The sequence below is a fragment of the Panthera uncia genome, chromosome F2 (assembly GCF_023721935.1).
Source record: "Panthera uncia isolate 11264 chromosome F2, Puncia_PCG_1.0, whole genome shotgun sequence".
NCBI classification, from domain to species: Eukaryota; Metazoa; Chordata; class Mammalia; order Carnivora; family Felidae; genus Panthera; species Panthera uncia.
In genome coordinates this window covers 12,846,681-12,873,379 of record NC_064812.1, presented here as the reverse complement: position 1 = coordinate 12,873,379, position 26,699 = coordinate 12,846,681, and the positions used below count along the sequence as shown (strand labels likewise).

The following is a 26,699-nucleotide window of genomic DNA, read 5'->3' as shown; positions in this document are numbered from 1 at the left end:
CCCCCCCCCCCAGCAGGGGGAGAAGGACATTTGGTCCTGCAACCACCCGCCATAGGCATCTGACTCAGCCTGGATGCTTCTCATCTCTGGAAGGTGCTCTGGCCCCAGGCCTGGACCTGACAGCAGGGCCTGGCTGCAGTTTTCACTGGTGACCCCTCCTAGTGCCTTCCTCTTACTTCTGGAGATCACTGCAGCCCCTGGATGCCGCTCCTTCTGCCCCAGAAACTGTGACATGCAGAGCCGTGGGGCCCTAGCTTCTCCACTTAGTAGATGTACCTTGACCAGCCTCCTGAAGCCAGGCTGGATTCTGATCCTTGCTCCATTATTTACTAGGAGGGTGATCCTGGATGAGTTTCGTAAGAACTCTGTGCCTTGGTTTCCTCATCTGCAAAATGGAATGCTGACATAGCGTCCACCTGTGGTGGACTGAACTATGGGCTCCAGTCCTTGACTCCCCCATAATCAAATTAACACGAGTACACCTTTGCCATAACCTCCAGGTGGGCAAACGCACTCCTCCCCGCCACGGCTTCCATCTTGGCCTCGCGACTTGTTTTGGCCCGTGGAGTGTTGGCAGCATGACTGGAGCGGAAGATGGAAATTGGACAAGGTTGGGCTTCCTTTCTCACGTACGTTTCATCGTGGCAGCAGGCCTCTGATGGCCTCCAATCCACAGAGGATGAGAGACGTGGAGCGGATCCTAAACTCACGCCTCGAGTGGAGCTGAGCTCAGACAAGCCCCCCCGGTACCAGCCGGAGCCCGAGCTGACTGGCAGGCATGCGAGTGAGAAACAGACGCTTGTTGTTGTTTGCCTTGGGCTGGGATGTTTTGTTACACAGCATCCTTGGAGCCATAGTGGACTGCTACATCGCCTCGTAGAGTTTATTGTAGGAACTTTAACTGAGTGGGTCCATTCATCTATTAGATTTCTATTGCTGCTGTGACAAATTGCCACCCACTCGGTGTCCGAAAGCTGTATTATCTTACAATTCCCTAGGTTAGAGGTCCAACGTGGGTCTCACTATGCTAAAATCAAGGAACACAGGGCTGGTTCCTTCTGGTGGCTCTAGGGGAGAAGTGTTTTCTTGTCATCCCCAGCCTCTAGAAGCCCCTTGCATTCCTCGGCTAGCGGCCCCTTCCTCTGTCTGCAAAGCCAGCGACATAACGCCTCTCCATGCCTTCCTTCCATGGTCACCTTTTCCTCTGACTGACTCTTCCCATTTTGGATGCTTCTGATTATATCGGACCCACAGAAATCACAAAGGATAATCTTTCGCTTTTAACGTCAGCACGTTAACTTTCTTCTCCTCTGCCACTTAAATCTGCCTTTGCCACGCAACCTAACTAGTCACAGGATTCGGGGATTGGGGTGTGGGCATCCGCAGGTGGCCGTTACTCTGCAGACCACAGCACACTGGGCACTTAGAGTGGGGCTTCATGTGCACCGGGTACTTTGTACCCAGTGGCATGACTTCCAGTCTTAGCATTCCCATTCATGAGATGAGATGAGAGGTGGTCCCATCTGACGTCTGCGTGGGCTTCTCAGATGGGCTTTGTTGTGCTGGACATGGGGAAATATTCCATCTCTTGGTCCTGGATGGACTGGAAGCTTATGAGACAGGAAGGGGACAAGGTCAGTTTCCTAACTGGCTTTGGAGCAGACCAGAGGTTCTTCAGGATGCTGATAATGCTCCTGATTAATGATCATGGCAAGTCCCCCGTGGTCCTCCCTGTCAGTCAGCATAGCCCCCCAGCACGGGACTGGTGGAGTGACCAGGAGGGCTGGGGGAGGCCAGGCAGGGGCCAGCCCATATCTCCACGTGCCCAGCTGATTCTTTCCTTGCACTTGACAGGTCCTTCTCCTCTTCCCACATAAATGGACTGCAGGGAAAAAGAAACTTCCTGGCCTGCCTGATACCAACTCTAAGGAGGTAGAGGAAACAAAACCCATTGACAATGATAACCTCTCGCCAGACTTCTGTGTTAATGGAGGGGCTGCAGCTGGCTGCAGGACGTGTTCAGAGGTGTTGGTTGGGTGTGAGTTCCCACAGAAGGGGAGCTAGAATTCAGTGTGTGAGAATAGAGTGGGAACAGTGTGGTACTAACCAGTAGGAGAGGAGCCCAGGTTCGCGGGTTCTTGGGATTTGGAGGTTCCATCAGTGACTTACTGTGTCACCACCAGAAAGCAAGTGACGCGTTCCGTCCTACAGTTTCTTCACGGTGGCCAAGTGGAGTTCACAGGGCTTTCCCCACAGTTGAAAGGAGATGCTGTGTAATGATCTTTGCTGGAGATGAAGCTACAGAGAATCATGGGAAGAACTTGACGGTTCTTTGGACATCACCAAACTTGCTTGGGGACATGAGGCCCAGAGAGGTGACGTATGATCCAAGGTCACACAGCTGCTGGGGAGTAAAACCAGGTCCTGGAACCAACCTCAGTTTCTGCCCTCCTTTTCCTTCAGCATCCCGTGTCGCCATCTTTGTTCCCGACACCTGTTGCCTGAAGCGCCCCGATCTGTTTCAACCCTGCCAGTTGACCTTCTGCCCTAAGCTAATCCCTCGGTGGCTTCAACATGGTCAGTAGCCTCTCACCACGTACTTTAGGCATCCCACGGTTTCACGTGACAGGCTCTGGCTACAGGTCTTGTTCATATTGCTAATTGCATGACCCATGATGGTAAATCATGACTGGGGGCCAGGAATGTGGGTCCAGGTTTGCAGGGCTAAGGGGCATGCGGTGCGGGAAATGCAGCGTGATGGTTACTTTCATGTGACGACTTGGGTAGGCCATGGTGTCTACGTATAAATATGCATACACACACAGGCCCCTGGTTCTTTTCTCTGGAGAAATCGGAGTAGTCTGTGCAGTTAAAACAAGCCAGATTTAGGGCCACATCCAGGAACTGCCACTTCGTGGAGAAAATTATTAATTGACTTCATTGGGCCTCACTGTCTTTGTGGGTAAAATGGAAATAATATTAATATCTGCCACGTGGGTGGCAATAAAGACTAAACAGGACAGTAACTATAAAGCACTTCACGTGCGGCCCGGCAAACAGTGCTCAGCAAATAACGCTGTTTATCGTGAGATGTATACTGTCTGCAAAAGCCACGTAGGTGCACGAATCAGTCTACTGGCTGTCTGACAAATGACCCCAGAACTTAGGGGTTTAACACCAGGACTGTTTATTTTTCGCGGTCTTGTGGGGTGCTTGAGCCCTGCAGGGTGGTTCTTCTGTTCCACTTGGAGTCAGTGTGGCTGCGTTCACGGGGGGAGCCCTGCGAGGCCGCGTGGCCAGAAGGCTTTACGTGGGGCCTCAGCCGGGATGACTGGGGCAGCGGCTGAGGCCTCTCGCTTACTCTGAGACCTTGTCATCATAGTCCAGCCGGACCTTCTTTTCCAGTGTGGCGGCTGGACCCCCCCAAGTGCCTGGTGTAAAACCTGCCCGGCCTCCCTAGGGCAAGGCTCAGAACTGAGACGACATCGCTTCCATCACATTCTGCTGGTCAAGCGGTCACAGGTCAGCCCAGATTCAGGGGCAGGAGAAACGGACTCTCACTTTGGAGGGGAAAAACAACATGCGTGTACAGAAACGGGAGGAATTCTTGGCAAGCCTCACCAGACGCAGCCAACCCCAGGGCCTAAGTTGCTTTTAGAGTTTATGACTCTCAGCCTCTACCGTTTAACCTCTTGGGTTATCTGTCCTAATCTAGTGAGTACCAGCAGGGACTCTGGACCCAGACTGTCTTGTTTCAGATCCAGCCTCTGCCACAGACTAGCTGTGTGGCCTTAGGCTAGTTTCTTATTGTTTCCCCATCAGGAAAATGGGGATAATATTAGTACTGAGGCAGAGCTTGCGTGAGGATACGCCCACATGTGTATAGGCAGGTGTACGTATACAGATATGCATGTGTGTGTATGTGAATGTGCATGTATATGTGTGCACAGCCAAGTATGTCTGTATTTGTGTGCACACATGTGCGTATACATACGAATGTATGCACATGCACGTGTGTGGTTGAAATTGAGGACACTGCTTCTAAAGCTGTTTCCCTGTTTGTATGTTTGCAGCTTGCCTTGGCCCTGGACACAGGTCGTGCTTTTTTTTTTTTTTTTTTTTTGAAAATACTAAAATTGGACCTGGGAGTTGGTCCCCAGCTGCAATTGGGACTGAGTGAGCCCTCCCCAGGCCAACAGCTGGCACCTTCACTGCAGGAGCAGTTCCCTGGGCCGGGCCTTGAGAAGTGGCAGTGTCAGTGGGTCCTGGTAGAATGCGGACAGTCCTCGGCCCCGTCCCAGGCCTGCTCAACTAGTTGCTGTGGGGGGATCTGCACAGGGACCACACTGTGCTGCTTCTGTCCATGGCTGCTTTCCTAGCTGCCTTCACTGGTGCCACCTTCGATCTCTGATGAAGTCCCTTTCCTTTTTCGTCCCCCCCAAAACACCCACATCTTCTCCTCCCCCAGTCAGGATCTCAGAGGGGTCCACTCACAGGCCTCGTTTCGTATTTGGACCTTCAGTTTTATTTCACTTGCCCACATCACTGAGAAAGACCTAGTATCCTTGGCTCACCTTTTGCAGGCTGAGCTGAGGTCAGGCTTAGCTCTGGGTGGCCCGACCACCTGGGCCTCTCTCCCTTCCTTTCATAATGAGCTGATTTCCCCTAGGGTACAGCTTCTGGGCAGGGTGACCCCACCACTTTGTTCCCTGAGCCTTCCCACTAGGGGGGAAGAAACCCAGCTATCATTTATTGATCATCTATGCTATGCACATATATCGCTCTAATTATTACCCTGCAGGGAAGATATTATTATCCTGAAGCTAAGAGATAATCAGCAATTTACCAAAGGCACCAGCATTTAAACCCTTGTCCACCTAACTGGAAAGCCTTTTTTTACTCTTCACCATACTGGAGGTGAGATATGAAGGATTTCTTTTCAAGGCCGTAGGTCCTAAATACTTCTCTTTGTATGTGCACAAAATCTTGCAGAGAAAATTTGTTTCCCCCAATTTAAAATGTGCCGACTGTCCTTGGGTTTACAAACATGTCCCAGAAAGTCAGGAGCTGGCCGAGTTGGAAGGCACATATGACGTGAGCCCGGCCAGGGTGCGGTGACGGGGAATCCCGCTGCTACTCACTGCCCTCCTCTGTTGAGACTTTCAGTTTGTAAACATGTTTTCTTCCCCGCACTTTGGCATCCATCATGACTTAAATTCCAGGTTGTCCAGCCCTTGTAGAAAGGAGTTCAGATCTTGGCATTAAACGGTGCCCCACTGTGTGTGCAGGGCTTTGCCACCACAGAAGGCTTCCCGAACCTCCACTGATCCACACAGCTGCCCGGACAGGATGTCGGCCTCCCCGACGAGAAAGATAAAGGCCAGAGTCTTCGAGTGCGATCAGCCTGAACACCAGCCTGCTCACGGCTACCAGGACCTTCCTCTGTCCAGTAGGTCGTTAGCTGAGAGGCCACGAAGCAAATTGAGGCCGCATTCAGGTTATGGGAAAAGACCTCTCCTCCCTCCCATGATCTGGTGGTCCCTCTGCAAATACTGCGGGACATCTGAGCCGTGAGTGCACCGATGTGTTTACCTGACCGGCCTCCCCACGACACCGTCTGCCTCATCTGCCCCCAATCTTCAGCGTGTATCCCAGTCTCTGGCCCGTGGCAGACACTCCCTAAGGAGGCGCTGGATGAAGGGACGCGTCGCACGTCCCCGTTACCGACGAGCCGCTCGGGGAGCACCGAACTCCTGCCGGGGCCCCGGCTGGACTTTGTTTCTTCTTACAAAGCACCGCATATCTATTCCAGAAACATCTCCAAATCCTCACACGCAAAAGGAAGAAGCTAAAAAGGCTGCTGTTATCATTCAGAGGTGACTAATTAGCAGGGCGGGTGTATATGCATATGCATATGCACGTACTTGTAACAGCACCGTAGCGCACGTGTGTGTTTGCCCGTAGCGGTGTTACTAAGTACGTGATGAATATCCTTCCCTGTCTGCACGCACACTCCTGCTCCTTCGCTCCATCCGACTGCTGGGACACGCAGCCTCGCCGTTGTTCAGACAGCGGTGGCAGGGGCCCTCCAATTCTTCTTGGGTGTCTGGGGCACTTACAAATTCCGCTCTTGTCCCGTGACAAGCGGTGCTTCCGTGAATACCCTCGTAGTTAAATCTTCGCGACTAGATTTTCCTATTTTATGAGGATGTATTCCCGTAAAGTGCAAGAGGCCATTTAGGCCCCTGCGTGCCCTTCGGGAGGCTTGGCCCGGCTTCTCCCTCCGGGACACCGCCACGTCTCTGAGCCCACCGCCGCAGGGAAGCAGGGTGGATGTGCCTTTTCCGGCCTCTTCTCTCTGACACTTGGCGTAACACCAGACGCGCGGTTACTGTTCCCAGCCTGCGTGTCCCTGCATCAGAGGACCTTCCTCACCGCGGGCTGATGTTGTTGTCCCCCTTCCGGCCCTCGCTTTCTGTAACAAACGTCCCCAGTTAATTCAATCATGATTTGTGGTGTTTGGAGCCGAACCTGAGTGGGTCTGGCTCCCTGGCATGCCCTGGCGGCCAGCGCGGTGTTTTCTAACGGTCAGAAGCAAGAGCTCATGACCGAAACACCTGGATTTGCCCCTTTGCTCACTTAAGGCTTTGCTTTCTTACCTGACTTCTCGTGTTACCTGCCTCACACGGTCAAGGTGAGACTTCCGTGAGATACAGTACCTAGAGGGCACAGCACAGGTGTGACAGGCGGCCAACGCCCAGCTTCTTGTTGCTTGGGGTGTGGTTCGTGGGTGGTGAGTGCTTCCTGTGTGCCAGGCACTGTTTTAACCGACTGAGCCACCAGGTGCCCCTGAGCCAGGCACTGTTCTAAGTGCTTTACCTCTGGAGGTGGCAGACTGCAGCACGGGCCCCATCTGGCCCACCATCCATTTTTGTATAGCCCATGAGCTGAGGTTGGCTCTTCCAGTTCTAAACGGTTGAGAAAAATAATCAAAGGAAGTATCCTATTTTCTGACACGTGAAAATTACATGAGATCGGATTTCATTGTCCTTAAGTAACGTTGTATCGGAGCACAGCATGTTCTCCCTTTTACGTATTGTCTCCGGTGGCTTTGACGTCTGATGGTGAAGATGAGTAGCCAGCACAGAGATACGGCATGGCCCACAGTGCCCCCAAAGTACTCACTATCCGGCGGCCCTTTAGTTTGCTGAGTCTCATATGAGCCCATCTAATCCCGCATAGGGCAGGCTGTTAACTGCCAACATCTTCACTGCACACGTGGGGAAGTGAGGTTAAGAAACTGCCTGAAGCCAGGTGCCCGAGTGGCTCCGTCAGTTAAGCGTTCGACTTTTGATCTCGGCTCATGCCATGATCTCACGGTTCGTGGGATCAAGCCCCGCGTCAGGCTCTGCGCTGTTTGCACGGAGCCTGCTTAGGATTCTCTCTGTCCCTCTTTCTCTCTGCCTCTCCCCGTGTCTCTCTCTCTCTCTCTCTCAAAATAAATAAATAAACATTTAAGAAAAAAATTGCTTGCAGTCACACCCAGCTTGTAGGTGGTAGAGTGGGGGTTTGGTTCCCAGAGCTGGGGCTTTTAATGTTTCCACCATAGGGCAGGTTATTGGTCTTTGAAGGTGAGGGACATGGGGGAGGGAGAGGTGAAGGCAGGAGGTCAGGAGTGGGAACCACTTCCATTGGACCTCAGAGTTTTGTTTTGACCTTTTTCTCATAACGGGCTCTTCACCACCCACCACGCCCCACCCCGCCTTTCCCAGTCTCCTACTGTCACCTGCTAAACACAGGACCAAACATACAGAGGTATTCAATATGCCCCTAAAAATGCAGTCACTTTCTACTTTCACAGTGCTTTCTACTAAACACAGACTTCATAAATGTTGGAATGAATGAATGGATCTGGTCAATAGGTCTTGGATTCTTCAGAGTTTAGACTCTGGAGGTAGGGCAGGGACCCCTGGGAAAATCAGGAAAGCCATGGACATTCTCACGGGAAGGAGACCTTCCTGGGCCGTTGTTACGCTCCCCAGGTGGCACCAGGTTCTTGGGCTACAGTGTCAAACGCTTCTTCTGTTAAAATCCCCCCGCGGGAAAACTGCTGTCTTTTCCATGGCTCCACTTTGGTTGATTCTGAATGTTTGGTTTCTTGCAACGGTTTTGCTGAGATATCATTCACATAGCATACAATTTAGATATCATACAATCTTGGAACATTTTCACCGCCTCAGAAAGAAGACGTGTCCCCATTTCGCTCTCACCTCCCTACCTGCCTTCCCCTGCACCCCCAAGTCCCGAGCAGCCTAGTATTTCTGTTGCTATGGATTTGCCTATTCCGGACGTGTCACACAAATGGAATCATACAATATGTGGTCTTCTGTGACTGGCTTCTCTCACTTAGTGTGATGTTTTCAAGGTTCATCCACTTTCAGTATGTGTCTGTACTTCATTCTCTTCTGTGCCTTAGTGACATTCCATTGTGTGCATGAACAGCATTTCATTTGTTCTGTCATCAGTGGATAGATATTGGGTTGTTTCCGGTTTGGGGCCATTATGAATGATGACTGCTTCTCTGAAGGTTCATGTGCAGGGTTTTGAGTGGATGTGTGTTTGCGTTTCCTTGTGTCTATATTCCCAGGAGTGGAATTGCTGGGTCATGTGGTAACTCTGTATGTAACCTTTCGAGGAACTTCCAGACTGTTCTTCAAAGGGCCTACACCGGTTTTCATTCCTGCTAGGAACTGTGCATTCTTGCTCGTCATTGATGCCTGTCTTTAAAAATCACAGGATTCCACTTTCTGTAACTTTCAGAGCACACGAAATTAATGAATAGTGCTAGAAATTAGTACAGTGGTTTCCTCTGGGAGGAGGGCAGAGACAATTAGAAAAGGCACAGAGAAGGGCGCCAGGGTGGCTCAGTCGGTAAAGCATCCCAACTCTTGATCTCGGCTCAGGTCATGATCTTAAGGTTCATGAGATCGAGCCCTGCATTGGGCTGTGCACTGGCAGTGTGGAGTCTGCTTGGGATTCTCTCTCTCTCTCTCTCTCTCTCTCTCTCTCTCTCTCTCAAATAAATAAATAAACATTAAAAAAAAAAAGGCTCAGGAAAACTTTTGGGTGAGGGAAATGTTTTATGTCTTGGAGGTTTAGTGTTTTTGGTATATGCATTTGTCAGAATTCATCAGAGTGTTCATTAAAGACATTTCACTGTGTGCTAATTAAGCTTGAATTAAAAAACAAACAAACATACAAATGAAAAAAGCCTAGGTGGAGGGGGAGAAAGGAAAGAATATAAGTTATCTCTGGACATGACTTATCTTACCCACCTTCCCCTGGACAGAGGGCCTGTGCCTGGCAGGCAAGGCCAAATGTGAAAGGCTTTTAATTGATGTGATTAACTATGTCTCAATAGGGAGCCTCGTTAACACCAAAAGGGAGGAAAGGAGGTTATTTTTCACTCTCCTAACTAGGGGAAGGCTGGAAGGGAGTCCTGGGGGGCACTTGGAGGGCTGGTCCCTGCAGTGGGGGAGGGGCGGGGGGAGGGTCATTTTATCAGTTGCTGCAAAACCTAGCCTCCATTTGCATCTATGGAGAGGAGGAAACCCACCTCAAATTTTGGTGGGGGTGGATGTTTTTCAAGTCCGCATCATTCACGAAAACACACTGCCGGTATACATAGAACCCTCTATAACCCTTCCTTAAATGTACTAGTGGCTGTTGAACAGACCATAACAGGAAACAAACAAACAAACAAAAAGAAGCAAATGGTTTCATCTTTCCCCTTAGACTCTGCAGAGAAATTTATGGATTGACATAAATTCACAGAAGATCAGGATCGGACAAACATCATTAATTACTCACATAAAATCAGTGTAAAATTTTTTATAAAATTGCAAAAATTGTATCATTTTATTTGTAGGTTAGAAAAAATACGTATTTGGCTAGAAAAAGCCTAGAAATGTAACAGCCATTATTTTGGGAAGGATGTGATTATAATGTGATTTGCTTTTTTCTGTTGCTTATCTGTGATTCATTCTTCTCAATGACTGTTGATTGCTTGTGAGTTCAGTTGTTTGTTAAGAAGTTATTTCTTCTCTCTCACTGGTTGGAGAGGTCAGTTTCCATAGGCTCCCCTCTCTGGAAGAAACTCTCCCCTCCCTCCCCACCAAGCTTACAGCTTATGAACTTAAAGGCAGCACTGAGTAAGTATTGAACGTGATCTTCAGGTTAGCCAGGTGAGGGTTCGATCGTAGAGGATCTTGGGCAGGTTCTTTCTGTGTCTTCGTTTTCTCATCAGAAGAATGGAGCTGATAATATGCTCCCTGATCGATTGATGGGAAACATACATGAGAAACCCCCAGCACAGGACTTGGCCTTAAGTATCAGTCCGCTCCTTTTCCAGCCCCCTTTTAGCTTGGTACCTTCCTGGTACCTTGGAAACTAGCACTCAGCATTATGGTCCAGGTGACTCCTGATGGTTGGGCTGTATTTCTCAAATCATTGCAGAAGCTTAAATATACCTGCACACAATGCGTGGTGCGTTTGTGTGTGTGCGCATGCACATCAGCAACACTTTTGTGTGTGTGGCATGACATTAAACGAAACCTCCTTCCCTGCGGATGAGTGAGGACAGCTCGCTGCAGGAGCTAGGATCTGTCACAAATCAAAGGGAGAGCTAATTGCAGCAAACCTCCGGGTGACCGCACTACTTATGTTCCTTCCTGCAATGCGATTCCTGGCAGTGGTGATAGGAGTCTTCAAGCAGTGTGTCCAGTATGTTGGAAACGTTCTCTTCCTGCAGATCAGGATGGAGAAGGCAGTCCCAGGTTGAGTGCGAGTATCGTTTTTCCAGGACTGGGGGAAGGGTTTGGCAGAGGGTGAGTTAGGGTTTTGCAAATTATGTCTACGCTGGTGGAGCACGCAGGGCACACGTGGGCAGAAGTGATTTGCTCTCATGCAAAACAGGAGCCATGTGCGGTCCTCTGTTCCCCCCACCCCACCACTTCTTTGGTCACCTTTGCAACCCTCCTTCTGGCTCCAGGATGCCTGCCCCAGCCCCTTTTCTCAGCTTCTTTTTATGGCAGTGGTTTTCGAACTTCAGTTTGCAAATGACCACCTGGGAAACTTGCTAAAATGCAGATCTCTGGTCTTCCCCCACCAGGTTTTCTAACCCAGTGGTTCTGGGGTGGGGCCTGGGAAATGGCATTTTCACCAAGCTTCTCAGATAGGCCCGTTTGACCAGAAAGGCACTATATATTAGTTTCAAGGGGCGCCTGGGTGGCTCAGTCGGTTGGGGCGTCTGACTGTGGCAGGGTGGCCCTTAACTCCGGTGCTGTGTGGCCTTTTGTCCCGGCACACACACAGACTCAGCGGGCCACCTAACCCAGGAGACCGAGTGTCCTATTGAGAGGTAGATGGTGTTTGGGCTGAGGGGCCTGTGGCCCGTCTGGGCTCCAGCATCCTTGGGGTAAGATGGCCATATTACTATCATAACTGCATTTATCGGCCACGGATTCGGTGCTAGAACCACCGCAAGGACTATGCGTGCATTTTGTCCCTTAGTTGTCACGGCACTGACGTGAGGTTGGGGGCACTGTTAGTATCATGATGGTTCAAGGATGAGGAAACTGAGGCACAGGAACGTGGAGCCAGAATACACACCCAGGCAGCTCGCCTCTAGAACCCTAGCGCTTAGCCTTTGTGCCTTCGGGCCTCTGGAACAGCTACCTTCCTCTCCTGTCGCAAAGATGTCGTCGTGATGTTGGAGGACAGCATGTGCAGTGGAGTCAGGCCCACTCCTTCCTGTCTGGAGCCCTCAACCCCCTTTGAGCCCTAAATTGCTCATTGGTAAAATGGGAATAAGGATACCTACTACCCCACAGGGCTGATCAAAGGGCCAAAAGAAATGGTAATATTTTAGGATGTATAGCACTCAATAAATGTTCTTAAGTATTTTCCATTTTTTAAAAATGCTTATTCATTTTTAAGAGACAGAGACAGGCAGAGTGTGAGGGGCAGAGAGAAAAGGAGACACAGAATCCGAGGCAGGCTCCAGGCTCTGAGCTGTCAGCACAGAGCCCGACGCGGGGCTAGAACCCACGAACTGCGAGATCGTGACCTGAGCCAAAGTCGGACGCTTAGCCGACCGAGCTCCCCAGGTGCCCCAACTTCTGCTGTTTTCAGCCACTGAACCGTGAGGTACATGTTAGTGCAGCGTAATATTGCTGCTCCTGATTGATACAACCTGCAAGGCAGAGATTGAATCCCACCCTGCATCGATGGGTGGGGTCTTCCTGGAGCCCCAAGCGGCCACACACTCTGAGGTCCCATCTGGGCTCTTGAGGGAAGTGTGCTCTGATGGATGGGTGATGTCTGCCGTGCTGGCAGGCGGGACCTGGATGCTCTGGCACCGCGTGCCTCTCTGCTAACCGGGCTCTTTCCCCAGGCCATCCTGAGGGCTGTCCCCCGACTCATCTCCTCATCAGCTTCTCCCAGCAGCTGTCCCGCTTCACGGCATCTTCACTTTCTCTTTCCCAGCGCAGGCTCTTCTCCCTGACTTCCAGCGTCTCACTATTCAGGCCCCGACGCAGCCTCCCCGGATTTCCAGATGTTTTCTTTCTGTTCTAACCTCAAGGAGCTCCTCGTTGGCGCCTGAGCGTGCTGCCCACCTTCCCGGCTCCCGGCCTGGATCACAGGCCTCCTCTCCTGCCCACACCCTCCCCCCACCAGGCTCTGGTCATCAGGCTCTCAGAGGACTTCCTTCCCAGCCCACAGCGACCTGCCCCCCGATCGCAGACCACTCAGTGCTCGCAAGCGATCAATCTTTGACTGTCTTGTTTTGTTATCTTTGACTTCATTCCTCATGGTATCTAACATTCCTCATGTTAGAGTCTCACCTCCCTAAGTCAGTCCTCCCGTCAAGGAATGGCCTTGGTGTTGCAATTCCTCACCTTAGTGACTAGGTGATAACAGGCATTTGAGAAATAAGTTATCAAAGAATCGGTTGGATCGGCGGTGCGGGGCTAGGGAGTGGAAGGGGAAAACCCAAGCGAAGTCACTTAGGACCTCTGTCTCGCTTTTACGGGCCTGCAGCCTGCCTCTCCCCCTCCCAGGCTGGACTTTCCGTTCACGGCTAGCACAGTCTGGGCGTATGTCCGCGTGATACTTTGAGTCCAAACGTAGCTACTGAAGCAGTCCGTTGCTCAGGCCATTGCTGGGCTCAACTCTGGAATGAGAGAATCCAGGAGGTCTGGGCAGGATGAGCCCATCCGCTTTAGGAGGTGTGCTTCCCGGGTGAAATCGGGTTTTGGCTAATCTGGAAGAACCGCACCAGGAATTAGCCAGAGCAGAGGGGTGCTCTGTGGAGGCCCCAGCCCGCATGAAGCCCGGGGCGCTGGAGACTTTTCCAGGGGCGACCAACAGCACCGCAGACTAGGAGTTTTTAATGGCACGTTTTCGTGCAAACATTCCCATTTGTTATTCCTCTGTTTTCCCTTCTTTCCTGGAGGCCTTAGGCCGACCTCCCGCCCGCAACTCTCCCACTGTCCCTTTGCCCACTCCTCAGGCTGGCCTGTGTGAAGGAGACCGCGTTATGTGCAGAAAACCTCTTTCTAAAGTTGTGAGCGCTCATGGACAGAGATGGAAGGTTAGAGCATCAGTGGCCTCGGGGAAAAGTCCACCTTCCCCGAGACTCAGAGTGTGACTGTGGCCTCCCGCTCCCTGCAGGCTGCCAGACGTGAGAGTAACGGGTTTGGGCGTTTGTTCTGAGAATTTGTGGGCGGCCCGGCACATGCGTCCATTGCGTGTGGCCGCATAGATTGGTCTTTTGGAAAAACGATTTGTCAGGAGCTACCAAAGCATCGCTTTGACCTGCGTCCCTATTTGGGGAACGTGTTTCAAAGACAGGCTCCAGGAGGGAGGGTGCTGGTTTGCAGGAAGGCGTGTTTCAAAGCCAGGGCACTTGTAGGAGCAAAACTGGGAACAAGATGGCACCCATTGCCACCCAGTACGTGGTACTTCAGCGCCACTGAGTCTTCCCTAGGCATCTGAGGGATGGAGAAGAGGTGTTGGAGAGCAGTGGCAATCTGTGGTGTGACAGTCACATACGGCGCCGCGTCCTTCCTGGATGGCGGAAAGTTATAGAAAGAAAGTAGCACTTTGTCGGAAAAAAATGAAGATTTGCCTACCTGGTGGCAGAGTAGGGGAGTTATGACAGTTTCTTCTTCTCGTCTCTTCTCTTTCCGGTAACCTGCCTTAGCCAGTTAAAAATTGATCTGTGGCACAAAAGAAAAGAAAAAAGAAATCTACAAGTGGATTTGTAGGGCCCCAGGTGCCCAAGACGGGGGCACGTAAAGGCAGCCTGAAGTGCCCTGTCTCTCAGGATGGTGCCCAGGACATCATGGGCACCTTGTGGCGAGGGGCGGGGGCTGCTTTTAGGTCTCATGCCCCTGGGTGCTGCACCCAGTGAGGGTGGGGTGTGCTGCCGAGCCCCCGGCACAGCGCCTGGTACGAGCCCGAGCCCCCGGAAGGACATGCTCCCTGCCTCCCAAATGTGCCAAACAGTGTCGTTGTGCTTTTTGTCCTGCCCGTGTCACATCTCATTTAAACCCCATCATAATGGTACCGGATGGGTAATGTAGTAATCCCCATTTTACAGACAAGAAAGCTGAGTCCTTAGTTGCCATCCTGTCACTACATTCCAGATTCAGGCTCTGCACCCACTTCTCCATAGGGCAGTTCTTCACATCTGCTTTCGCAGTGAGGAAACTGAGGCTGTAAGTTACCTGCCGAGGGGCCCACAGCCAGTAGGAATCAGTCATGGGAATGACTCCAAATCCAGTGGCACTTTTTTCTTTTGAATTGTTATGAAAGCTTCCTCCATTCAAGGCACATTACCTCTGACCTCTGAAAGACCCCTCTCCTCCTTGTTGCGTTCTTTCCCGCTCTGTTCCCTTCACTCCTCATAGGCACCCACTCCAGTATTTGCCGTATGCCGCACATGTGGACTTACTGTAGGGCTGTGATTGGGTGTCTTTTAACTTAGACGCATGGGGTTCTCTTACGGATCTCCTTCTTGTCTTTTTTTCACTCAATACTCTCTTTTTGAGATCCAGTCTTGGTGCACGGTTTACACTTAGCTCATAAGAGGGCTGCGTCTGCCCTTCCGTCGCTGCAGATCCTGCCCTGTTCACTTCTCTTGTCCCTGCAGATGGACACTAGGGCAGCCCAACCAAGTCTGCAGTGACACCTCGCACCTGTGCCCATGGGGAGTGTGGGAGAGTTTCTTTGGTACAGACCCAGGGCTGGGATGGATGAGTCATCGGGCATACTCATATTTAATTTCACAAGTACTGCCAGATTGTTTTCCAGAATGACTGTACCAGTTTACACATCCACCAGTGCAATGCTCAGGGGGTTCTGTCTCCCCCGGCCTCCCCAGCACCTGGTGTTGTCAGATGCATCCATAAGCATGCGTCTGACCGCCCCAGCGTGTCAGGACATTGGATTAGCATCTCTTGAGATGCTCTTTTCTGCCACAGACTTCACCTTAGCACACCAGAATTTCCAGCAGGAAGAATGCCCAATCGGAAAAGGAAGTCCTTTCCGCAACTCTCTTATCTTCTATTAGGGAGCAGAATTTCCCCGGAAGTCCCCAGGAGACTTCCCCTGGTTGGCCAGATGGGGCCAGGGGTCCTCCCTACACCAGTCCCTGACAGAGACAGTAGGGTTGCCGTGGCCACCGCGTGCCTCTTCCAAATACCCGAACAGAACGGGGAAGAGCTGAATAAGGAGGAAGAGAGCGGTGGCTGGCTGCTTATTCAGCCACCGGTTGGCTCTTCGTCCACACCAGATCGTTAATTTTGCCCACTTTTTGACTCGTGCTGCCTCTTCTAGGCAAGGAGTTCTTCCCCCTGACTCTGTGCAATTAGCCAACTACAGAGAATTTCTAAAGCAGTGAGTCAACCAGCACGAGGCCATCGCCTTGGGGATTCAGTCCGTCCAACTCATTCCAGGGTCTAGCATCCTTCTTGCCGGGCGGACGTCAGACCTGTGCCCATCCTAGCTGCCCCAAGTTGGGTTCCTGTTGTGGGCTCCCCCTGTGAGAGGCCAATATGGAGATTCCAGGGCAGAGCACCAAAATCGCCTGCCCAGAGTGCCAGCCGAAGGCAGGTGCAAAAGAACACCTGTCAGGGACTAGTGCCACCATAGGCAGCAGCTTCTCATTAGACACGTTCGTACTATAGTAACCCTGGTGTGTCTGACTAACCAAAGAAATTAATTTCTAAATGGTACCTAATAGTTATAATTTATTGAGTGCTTGCTCTGTGTCGGATGGCCCGGTAAGCATTTTATTCCTTTGATCTCACATAGCCCGCCTGCTGGCCCTGTGGGAACATTTCTGTTATGGTTAAAGCCCAGGCTCCAGCCTGGAGACCACCTGGAGAATCCCAGTGCTGCCATCGCTTAGCTGTGTGGCCTTGAGCAAGTTACTTTACCTTTCTGTGCCTCAGCTTTCTCATGTGTACACAGGGCATAATAACAGTATGCTAAGGAGTTAAGAAATACAAAGCGCTTACTTAGAATAACACTGGCTTAAGAGTACACACACAGTTCCCATTTGATAAATATTATTAGCTGTGGCTGTTGCCGTTTCTAAAAATGAAGAGACCAGAGGCTCAGAGAGATCAGCTTCCCAAATGTCAGATGGCTATGAGTAGCAAAGATACAATTTGACCTAAGAGATTCTGACTCCAACGCTGGCCTTCTATCCATCCAACTATACATCATCAGTCGTAGCTCCATAGCCTGAGGGAACACTGCCATTACTCTCCTTATCAGTAGAATAAATTTTCAGCTGAGGACCCAGTGATATTTTTTGTAAAGAAACGGACTCAAAAAAAAAAAAAAAAAAGAGGAAGGAGGGAGGGAGGGAGGGAGGGAGGAAAGGAAGGAAGGAAGGAAGGAAGGAAGGAAGGAAGGAAAAGAAAAGAAAAGAAAAGAAACCAACCATAAAGATAGAGTGTAAGGCCTCCAGCAGGTGGTAGATGTGGGGGTCATTGCTGGAAGGTGTCTGGGGAGACTAGGACATTTAGCTCCTGGTTCTACCATGAAACCTTACTGGGCCTCGGTCTGCCCCCGTTAAATCAGGTTTCTATTATATTTCTTCCCCGCAAGGATTTAGGAAGTGCTTTATAAACTGAGCATAGTCAGTGCTGCGCATTCCAGAATGCATGCCTGTTTCGTCTCTTCCCTCAGTTCCCACATACGCACACTCACCCAAAGTATAAGCGTTGTGTCCCCCAATTCCATTTAGTCATGGGAAGTCTCTGGAAACCCAGGCTTTAGAATCTTCTGGAAGAGATTCTTCCTTGCCTAACTAAGCCAAATGGACTGGAGTCAGGAGCCACTGGGATTTTGAGAGGCTGGGTTAGTTCTAGTGTCTGTTGGTTTGGGAGCAAATAAACAAGGTCGCTCTCTGCCGCCCCGGGACACATCCTTGCCGGATTTCTCCATGTGAGCATTTTCAGACATAGGTGTGGTGGGTGTGAGGTCTAAACAAAGGATCATAAGCTCAGCAGTGTGGTTTTAGGTAAAAAACATGGTTTCATGGCCAGAATATCCTCTAGGAGGACTTTTAAACGTCACTCTGCATAACAAGAGACTCAACTATCTTTGAACTTTATTTTTACTTTTTTAATTTCAATGTCCCTCCCTCTTTTTCCCTCCTTCCTTTTCTTCTTCCTCCTCTTCCTCCCTCAATCTCCAGCTCCCCGGCCTCCAGGTTTCCCTTCCGGGAGGGAGTCAATATCAAAAGGGTCTCGTCTGCGATGCTAGAGATGGTCTGTGCATAGACAGCAAAGCCCCTGTGTGTGTCTAACATTTCTTTTCCTACTGTATGAGGTGGTTGTGTCTTACAGCACAAAAGCACCTTGATTTAGGCCGGAATCAGGGAAGAGAAGATGGTCTGTCGTCCAACCCATTTCTTCTGAGTTTCTCAGCCGCCGTTCTCATTTGCCACTTACTGTTAGCTGCTGACGTTGTCCTCTCTGCACTCAGGGCCTCTTCTGGACACATTTGATGATAGGGGGACATCTGTGGTGACATGGCTGTGGACCCCAGGGTGGTCTGGCCCTGTTGGTGGAGAATCCTTCAGTTTCAGGGGGCTCCCAGCTCTGCCTTGATTCCCCTCTCTGCAAGCAGGAAGCAGGAAGACTGGACGGCAATCTGGGATGGTCTTCAGAAATGCGCCCACCAGAGGTGGCCCTCTGGGGACTCTGCTTCTCCCCCAAGGGCAGCTGTTACATCATGTTCTGTTGACTCGGGCACCTGGTGCAGAATGGCCAAAGCCATTGTCTCTCAGATTGGAGCCCCACGCAAATCTCCAGGAACCCTTGTTAAATGCAGATTCTCTTTCAAGTTAATCTGTGTGGGGCGGAGCTCTACTGCACTAATGGTGAGCTCCAAGTGCTGCTGGTACGGCTGACCCACACACATATGCCATAGTTTTATTTATCTTTGAGAGAGAAAGCACGAGCGGGGAGGGGCAGAGAGAAGGGGGCAGAGGATCCGAAATGGGCTTTGTGCTGACAGCAGTGAGCCCGATGCAGGGCTCGAATTCGCAAACTGTGAGATCATGACCTGAGTCGAAGTCAAACGCTCAACTGACTGAGCCACCCAGGTGTCTGTGTGTGTATGTATATATATATATATGATATATATCTGATATATATATGTCATATATATATATATATATATGTATATATATATATATATATATATATGTGATTTTTTTTTTCAGGTGAGAGAACTGCTACTCAGGGATGTTAAGTAACTCAGCAGAGGTCACACAGCTAAGTGACACAGAGGAGCGTCCCAAGTGGTGAAGACCATTTTCCATCACTGCTGTCCTCCACGAGCCTGTGTCTGGAATGGGACCTGTCTTTGCGCTCATGAACAGGTTGGATGGTAAGGGTCTTCTTCTCTTCTCTCTCTGTCTTTATCTCTGGCATTTTTAACCCTGGCTTCTTCTCTTAGGAAGACCAGAAAACACTTGACAGAGGGGAGAGGCCCAGCAGTAACACTGACCCAGAGAGAATTGAATCCCTGTGCCCAGTGACTAGAGGACACATTGAACTGGACGAGGAGCCTAGCACATTGCCACGTTTCCCCCATGTAGGAGAACACCCACCCCCTCTCACCCCTCACCCGTAACACGTGATACGTGAGCAGGATTTGGTCACTGCTGAGCTGTCTTCATTTAACGTGGCTTTGACAGAGTAGTTGGTCCTGAAATTGTATTTTCCATTAAACTTCTTGTTGAACCACCTTGGTTTTGAAAGGATTCCATTAGGATGGATAATTATGTAGTAGTTGCTACAAGGAGATACATGCTCTCAGTTTCCGCTCTTAAGTGATTCAAATCAAATGCTTTTCCTTTTCCTCCCCAGAGTTGGGTGTGACCATCTTCCTCATACGATAGGCTTTTCGTGAGTTATTTTTGGAAATCCAAATCAAAACAGCAATTTTGGCGGAGGAGGCCATTTCTAGCCTAGCAGAGTAAGCCATATGTACCGATAAAAACAGCCAAAGAGTCGGTGCCTTTAAAAAGCACCGAAACCATCTCCCTCTGTGGGGTGAAATTTTGGGAACCGCAGACTATCTTTTGTGCTGTCACATATTCCGTTGTGAACTCTAACTAAAGTCAAAAACGATTGAAATTCCTTTGAAATTGCCAAAGTTTTGCCCATTTGGAAACCATTGTCATCATCACTGTGTTCAAGATGGCAGGCCTTGACAGAATTTTGCCGAGGACTGTGTTTCAGCCTCTGAATCTCCCCTGGAACACAGAAATCCCTGTACTGTTTCCTTCTGTCCCCACAGCACATGTCACCTGCCTCATGACATGAACCAAGCAGACAATCTTTCCTCTCACCCGGGAGTGGGAGGTGCTCAAGTAGCAGGTTGGGTATGGAGGTACATGAGTAAAGCCCTATTTTTCTCTTTTTGTAAAAAATCAGTCATTTATTACACAAAGAGTAAATGAATGTTATCACCTTGAAAAAAAAAAAGCTTTTCAAATAAAACTAAAGTTCTTTTTAATCACTGGGTCCCTATCCTTGTTTCTTTATCAACTCCACTTGGGTTGTTTCTTGGGGGCACATGCTTGTAGACATTTCTAATGTATTTATGTGCATGTGCACACACATAACTATTTTTGTAGCCCTTGATAAACCAGTCACTTGCCTTTTCCCACTCATCAATATACCCAAGAGTGCTATCCATGGCAGCTGCCTTATTCTTTGTAACTGCCACCCAGTTTTATTACATCGTATGGATATACCTTTTATTTGGATCAAATAAATAAATTCTTTTTTTTCCCTTTTTGAAATGTTTTATTTATTTTTAAGAGAGAGAGAGAGACAGACGTGAGTAGGGGAGGGGCAGAGAGAGAGGGAGACACAGAATCCGAAGCAGGCTCCAGGCTCTGAGTTATCAGCACAGAGCCCGATGCGGGGCTCAAACTCAAAAACCGCGAGATCATGACCTGAACCAAAGTCAGACGCCTAACCGACTGAGCCACCCAGGAGCCCCAAATAAATAAATTCGTCATCTGCTTTCATGAGCGCTACAGTTTGGGATCCCTTATGTACATGTTGAGAAACTAACTGTGTCCACTGCTATATCTTTTGGTAGCTACAACACATTTCATGAAAATCAGCCAGCTGCTTTGCAGATTATGCCAGACCAGTAGACGGAAATCATGTGAAATGCTAAGGATTGCCAGAGGGACCTGAATTCCCTTGCCTGCAGAAGCTAGGGAAGTGCACGGGGTATGGGGAGTTGCACAGGTCTCTGTAGCGAGTGATGTGAGATACAGTGTTGGCTGTGATGGTGGCCCACTGAATTTCCTTGGGCAGGTCATTGCCTCTCCTTGGACCTGTTTTTTCTCATCTGCACAATGGGCTCAGTGAGCCTTTCTCAGCTATTAGACTGTGATTTATAGGGCTTACACACACACTGCCCCAGGATTCCTATGTAGAACATATTAGCTTACTCTTCACTGTGTGTCAAGATGGGGAAGAGGCAATTTTAAAATACATTGGAGGGGCTCCTGGGTGGCTCAGTCAGTTAAGCATCCGGCTTCAGCTCAGGTCATGATCTCATGGTTTGTGAGTTTGAGCCCCGTGTCGGGCTCAGAGCCTGGAGCCTGCTTTGGACTCTGTGTCTCCCTCTCTCTCTGCCCCTCTCCTGCTCATGCTCTGTCTCTCATAAATAAATAAACATTAAAAAAAAAATTTAATACTTTAAAATACGTTTGAAGTTTCAAGTGATTAAATATACTTTGTTATATTTTCATTGAAATAGATTTACAAAATTTTAAATAGAGATTTAGCCCAGAGCTTTTAGCTGAGTAGAAGTCACAAAGTCCATAATGTCCTGCCTTTGGATCTTACTCTTCTTTCCTATTACTTTATGATCCAATTAAAATGGATACTCTTGTCCCCTTTGCTTTGTGTGATCTTTCGGTTCTAAGCAAGGCAGCATGGGGTTGGGGAAGGAGACTGTGGGCCCCTGAGCTCTCCCTCCAGGCTTGTCTAGTTCTTAGACAAGTCACTAACCTTCTCTGGGTTTCCATCTGTTAATACTATGACTTCAAATTAGCTGAATAGCCACCAAAAAAGAAAGTTAAAAACCACACTTGCTCGTGTTTCTCTGGCGTTTCTGAGCTGCGTCACCTGCACCTAGTTCATCTTGTGAACTGACCAAAAAGACCACCAAAACCCCTCAGATCACCTTTTCACATGAGACTTGTGCAGCCGCCCTCGCTCCCAGTAAAGACCCTCAGTGGGTTCCAAGGGAGGCCCAGAGAAGGTTCTGCGCGGTCATGATTCAGAGGTAGAGTTTCCCGCCTGGGCCCTGAAGCTTGCGTTGACGTGTACCCCTGCTTCGAGACGCAGGACACGAGGGTCTGACTCACACACAGGTGGGTTTCCCTGGTGGTCCCAGCCAGGCTTTCCCACACGGGGTGACGGTTCTGGCCCCTTGTTTTGGCATGACACATGGGCCTGGAGGCAGTGTGATAGTGCAGGGGAAAGGTCGTGGTAAGAGGGTGTAAAACCGTGTGGGTGCCGTGGCCCCGCAAGGTCTTTGTGGGGGTCAGCTTTCCTGCTGTTTTCCACCCTCTGTGAGCTGCTGTTTCTGATTGTCCCTTGTGTGTAGGCTGGTACCAGTCTGGGGGACTCTTCCCCCGAGAGCTTCTGGGGCAGGGAACTTGAGCAGCCTCCCCTTCTTACCCTGCTCCGTCTTTTTTTAAAATTTTTTTAATGTTTATTTATTTTTGAGTGAGAGAGTGAGAGGGAGAGAGAGAACATGAGCGGGGGAGGGGCCGAGAGAGAGGGAGACGCAGCATCCAAAGCAGGCTCTAGACTCTGAGCTGTCAGCATAGAGCCCGAGGCGGGGTTTGAACCCACAAGCCCACAAGATCATGACCCAAGCCGAAGTCGGACGCTTAACCGACGGGGCCACCCAGCCGCCGAGCCCTGCCCCATCTAAGAGAGGGAATGAGACCCCGTAGGAGGTGCCCAAGCCCTCCCTTCCCTTTTCCCTGGAAAACAATTTTATAGGCTCTGAATCTGTGGCAGTTGCCAAAAGCCTACCATAAATGTAGTTCACATTAACCAAAATGAAACAAAAAGGCAATGCGGTGAATGGAGAGACAACCATCAGCGTGATACTTATCTGAAACCAGAGAGGGTAAAGGAACTGAGGGCCCCATCCATTTACCAGCCCTCACTCCCTGCAAAGTTGTCAGCCCATCTCACTCCCACCTCCATTTCAATACAATACTTGCAAATCTGCTTTGCATTGTTACAGATACCTGCAGAGCAAGTCACATTGTCTCTTGTCTGTTTGATCCACTGCCAAGTGATCAATATAGTTTTAATTCACAGCCTGGAAATTTTAAGAATGACTCAACCTGACCTATGATTCACAGATACTTGATCTGAAATGCTTGATGTTGTGGGGCTGGGGTGGGAGGTACAATCAGAAGTAAATTTCCTGACCCTAAAAAGTCAGCTTAAGTGGGGGGTGCCTGGGTGGCTCAGACGGTCGAACATCCGACTCTTGATCTTGGCTCAGGTCATGATCTCACGGTTCGTGGGTTCGAGCCCCATGTCGGGCGATGCGCTGGCAGAGTGGAGCCTGTTTGGGATCCTTTCTCTCTCTCTCTCTCTCTCTCTCTCTCTCTCTCTCTCTCTCTCCCCCCCCCTCTCTCTCACTCACTCTCTCTCTCTCTTTCTCCCTCAAAATAAATAAATAAACATTAAAAGTAAAAGCGTAAGTGAAGAAGCATGGGGAGGTAGTTATCTTGCAGGTTGTAGGGCTGGTTCCTGCCCTCCGGAGAGGCAGTGTGTTGAGACAGCTTAGGGGAACCACATGCTGAGTCCCAGTTTATGCTGGTTTTTATACAGTTAGTGGGCTTTTCCACCATTTAAAGGTATTTAGTGTGGAAATATGGGATTCTGGGGAGACTGGACCAGAAGTTCTTAAGGTCCGAGGTTTGATTTTATTTAGAAGTGCCTCCTCCCGACCCCGTGCCTGGCTTCTAGTAAACAGTTAGTAAATAAAGGCTTGCTGTGTGGGTGAGTGAGTGAGTGAGTAAGATTCTTAACCTTCTCTCTTGGTCTCTGAATTTCTGCTTCCCATATATCTTTGTATGCTCGGCATCTGAATTTCTGTTTCCCACATATCTTTGTGTGCTCGGCATCCCAGGGTGACTATACTGTCTCTAAATAGTATCTTTTTGACTAAGCCCCAGCTTCAGATGGCAAGTGCTTTGGATGAATGTCTGCAACCCCAGCTGTGTAGCAATGTGACTTTCAGTGAGTTACCCAAATGACTTACAATTTATCCAAGTACTAAGAACACCGACCAGCTCTTGTCATTTCTCCCCTTGCTAAACGATTCATAGACCTTTAAATATATTTAAATAAATGTACATGTTTAAAATATTAGAAGAAATTGGAAAAAGAAGGAAAAAAGCTATCCATAATCTCATGGCCCCAGATAGCGTGAGAACAATTGCATTATCAAGGTGCTGGAAGCCATTTGTGTTGTTTTATACAAAGTTTTTCCCACAGTTATCTTAGGAAGCTCTTACTTTTTTCCCCATGGGCATTTTTCTGCAAGCATTGTCTGTGTTACTTCCGAACACTTTCAACTACCGTTTTTTAATTTGCTTTTATCCATGTGGGTGCTGGGGAGCAACTTCAGGCTGCTTACTCTTTTCCCTTCTGTAAATGAAGTTTTCCTTCTAGTATGTCCTGTATCTCAAGAGAATCTCAGAAGTGGAATCCTTGGATCAAAAGATATGAAAGTTGTTAAACTTTATCTATCTGCCTAGCAATATAGATACAGATATTTAAATTAATAGACTTCCTGGAGCACCTGGGTGGCTCAGTTGGTTGAGCATTCAGGTCCTGAATTCACCGTTCATGAGTTTGGGCCCCGCATCGGGCTCTGTGCTGACAGCTCAGGGCCTGGAGCCTGCTTCGGATTCTGTGCCTCCCTCTTTCTCTCTGCCTCTCCCCCACTCACGCTCTGTCTCTCTCTGCTTCTCAAAAATAAAGAAAACTAATAAAAAATTCATTCATTCATTCATTCATTCATTCATTAATAAACTTACTAAGTTTTATTTATTTGAGTAATCCCTATACTAAGTAATCCCTTAGGCTCGAACTCACCACCCTAGGACCAAGAGTTGTGTGCTCTTCTGACTGAGACAGCCAGGTGCCCCAATAGACTTTATTATTTTTTTTTAATATTTTTTAAATTTATTATTATTTTTTTTTAATTTTTGTGTGAGAGAGAGAGTGAGCACAAGCAGGGGAGGGACAGAGAGAGAAAGACACAGAATCCGAAGCAGGCTCCAGGCTCTAAGCTGTTCATGCAGAGCCCTACCCAGGGCTTGAACCCATGAACTATGATGTCGTGAACTGAGCTGAAGTCAGGTGCTCAACCGACTAAGCCACCCAGGCACCCCAAGAGACTATTTTTGGGAGAAATTTTAGGTTTATAAAAAATCGAGTAGAAAGTAGAGCGTTCCTGTATACCGATCCCCTGCCCCCACCATATTGTTAACATCTTGGGTTCATGTGGTACATTCGCTACAACTTATGACCCAATATTAATACATTATGATGAATGAAAGGCCATACTTTATATTCAGGGTCCACTCTTTCCGTTGCATGGTTCTGTGGATTTTTGAGCAGTGCAAAACGTCACGTACCCACCATGACATGGTCGTGCAGAAGAGTTGTGCCATCCTAAAAATCCTCTGTGCTCCACCTGTCCATCTGTCCCTCCTTCCTCCCAAACCCCTGGCAGCCTCACTGATTTTTGACTGCCTCCGTAGTTTTGCCTTTTCCGGAATATCATACGGTTTCACTCATACAGTATGTAGCCTTTTCTGTTAGGCGTTTTTCACTCAGTAAATATGCATTTAAGTCCCCTCCATGTCTTTATGTGGCTTGATGCTTCATTTCTTTTTAGTGCTGAATAATTTCCTTTGTCTGGATGTAGCACAGTTTTTGTATCTATTTACCTCCTAAAGGGCACCTTGGTTGCTTCCAAGTTTTAGCAATTAGAAGTGAAGCTGGTATACACATTTGTGTGCAGGTTTCTTCGTTCATTCTTCTTTTTTGAATTTTATTTTAACGTTATTTATTTATTAAAGAGAGGCAGGGCAGAGAGAGAGAGAGAGAGAGAGAGAGAGAGAGGGAGACACAGAATCTGAAACAGGCTCCAGGCTCTGAGCTGTCGGCACAGAGCCCGACACGGGCCTTGAACTCGGGAATGGGGAGATCATGACCTAGGTCGAAGCCAGACACCTTACCAACTGAGCCACCCAGGTGTCCTGTTGCGTGCAGGGTTTTGAGAGGGCATAAGTTTCAACTCATTTGGGTAGATCCCAGGAACATGATCGCTGCATCCCATAGTAAGACTATTGTTGCCTTGTAAGAAATTGCCAAAGCTTTATTTTTTCACATTTATTCAGCACTTTTAGTTATAATGCCACTAACACAGTTAATCCTCCAAATAGCCCCTGGGTTGGGAGTTATTAGCTTCTCCTTCTGGTTAGCATCCTCCAGTTGTATTGCTGAAAGGAACTCTGAAGACCTCTGGACCTCTGCATGTCCTGAGAACAACTGTTGTGCTTTGTAGATGGTGGACCCGTATTTTGAGTGGCCAGGACCTAGGTCACTAAATTCAAGCAAGGCAAACATCAGGGCTTTGAAACCACACTGAGTGTTACAGTGAACACCTTCTCCTTACTATCAAGTCCACCCGCTAGTCAGTACCACCACGTCAGCCAGGGATGCCCCAAGTGGTATTTCATTTGAGGACAAGCGCACTGTGTCTACGGAGTCTCATGGCATTAAGATAGCAACAGCAATAATAAGGGACAACACTGATAACAGCCAGGAATTATCGATGGCTTAGTGTTGTCAGGTTCTTTACATATATTAATTCATTTACCCTCATAGCCACCCTCTGGTTAGGTACCATTGCTAACCACAATGGCGGCTTCTCAGAGATAAGAAGTTCGAGGCTTAGGGAGGCTGGCTAAGTTTCCCAAGCTTCCACAACTATTAGCGATAAAGCCAAATGTGTGCCCATCTGTTCTT

At 49.0% G+C, this 26,699-nt stretch overlaps 1 long non-coding RNA gene across 6 annotated transcripts in view; it reads left to right on the top strand.

Moving 5' to 3' along the window:
- The window catches only part of LOC125924408 (uncharacterized), a 203,112-nt gene that overhangs the window by 164,191 nt on the left and 12,222 nt on the right, over window positions 1–26,699 (top strand). For 5 of the 6 annotated variants that reach the window (XR_007458401.1, XR_007458400.1, XR_007458398.1 and 2 more), the window contains one exon: window positions 18,809–18,975. This is a non-coding gene — a long non-coding RNA (uncharacterized LOC125924408). Of the gene's footprint in view, window positions 1–18,808; window positions 18,976–19,044; window positions 19,298–26,699 lie in introns of those variants that run through there. The other variant, XR_007458403.1, reaches the window with a different exon arrangement.